Source organism: Chrysochloris asiatica, unplaced genomic scaffold (genome assembly GCF_000296735.1).
Source record: "Chrysochloris asiatica unplaced genomic scaffold, ChrAsi1.0 scaffold00044, whole genome shotgun sequence".
Lineage (NCBI taxonomy): Eukaryota > Metazoa > Chordata > Mammalia > Afrosoricida > Chrysochloridae > Chrysochloris > Chrysochloris asiatica.
This window is the reverse complement of record NW_006408562.1, coordinates 3,938,633-3,940,344: the sequence shown is the minus strand read 5'-3', so window position 1 is coordinate 3,940,344 and position 1,712 is coordinate 3,938,633. Positions and strand designations below refer to the sequence as shown.

At 41.9% G+C, this 1,712-nt stretch overlaps 1 pseudogene; it reads left to right on the top strand.

The window, feature by feature from the left end:
- LOC102835557 overlaps window positions 1-1,712 on the top strand; it is a 58,696-nt pseudogene that overhangs the window by 24,469 nt on the left and 32,515 nt on the right.

Genomic DNA, 1,712 nt, shown 5'->3' with positions numbered 1-1,712 from the left:
CCAGTCAAAATCTTCAAAAACCCCACCCATTTCCCAGCCCAAGCACAATACCCTCTCCCACAGTCTAATCTTTTGGGATTACAGCCAATTGTTAAAGAATTACTTTAAAAAAGGATTTGTAAAACCAACTTTTTTCCCCTACAATACCCCGATCCTGGCAGTAAAAAACTCAGTGGGGCCTACCGCCTAGTTCAAGACCTTCGGCTTATTAATGCAGCTATAGTCCCAGTTCATCCAGTAGTCCCTAATCCTTACACTCTTCTGTCTTCCATTCCCTCTAGCACCACACATTTCTCAGTCCTTGATTTAAAAGATGCCTTTTTTCTATTCCCTTGCACCCAGATTCCCAAAATATTTTTGCTTTCACTTGGACCGATCCTACATCAAAGGTGTCCACTCAGATAACCTGGACAGTCTTGCCACTATGTTTCTGGGATATTTCTCATCTCTTTGGACAAATCCTAGCCCAAGACCTGTCCCTTCTTCACTTACAGACCTCCCACTGTATTCAGTATGTAGATGATCTCCTACTTTGTGCCCCATCACTAGCAGAGGTCCAGCAAAATATGTATGCCCTTCTTAATTATATTGCAGAAAGAGGCTATCGAGTTTCACTCACAAAAGTCCAACTTTTTAAACAGCAAGTTACATATTTAGGGGTGTCTTTGTCTCTGGGTTTTAAATCCCTCACTGTTGACAGAAAACAAATGCTTCGAGTATCCCAATGCCTGTTAATAAATAAGAGCTCCTCTCCTTTTTAGGCCTAGCAGGATATCTCCGGGCTTGGATCCCAAATTATTCCCTTTTAGCAGCACCCCTTTATGATGCCTCAAAAGATAATCCCCATGAATCCTTAGATAGTGTTACCCCACTTTTACAGCTCAAGTCTCAACTGCTAGAAGCCCCAGCCCTGCATTTGCCTGATCTCATCTGCCCCTTTTATCTTTATGTGTCTGAAAATAAAGGGTATGCACTAGCAGTTTTAGGTAAAGATTTACACCCTCGGAAACCCTGTACAGGGTCGCTATGGGTCGGAACCGACTCGACGGCACTTAACAACAACAACAACAATTAGGCCCTACATTTGCTCCAGTAGCTTATTTATCAAAAAATCTGGATCCTACTGTCCGAGGATGGACATCTTGCTTGTGGAGTTTAGCTGCAACCTCCCTTTTAATCCAAGAATCAAAAAAATTAACTTTTGGAGCTCCAATTATTGTCTTAACCCATCATACTATTGCTGATTTGTTAAACTATAAAAACTTACAGGATTTACCCCCTTGTAGGATTCTTTTGCTTCAAACCTCACTCCTTTATGATCCCTCATTAACCTTCCAGGTGTGCCCGGTCCTTAATCCTTATGCCCTTCCCTACCTCCGGGACTAAAACCTGAAGCATCTGCCCTTCCACCATCTCTTTTAGTAAGCTGTTTAAATTACTTAAGAATTTTATTATGGCAACATGCAGACTCACTTTTACCTTCACCTTTTCCTGTATTACCTTGCTCCTATCAATCAGGAGACATGGTCTTATAGTTACTGGAACTGCAAGCATTTCTCATTATCCTCACATTACTGGCAGTTGCCTCTTGTGTTCTTTGTTTTGTTCAATTACAGGTTAGCTGCATACCCAAATTACACAGCAAGCTGCTACCCAGTTGTTGTTACAAGCTGAAGACCTAAGACTGTGGGACCAACCTCAGTCCAGCTGTT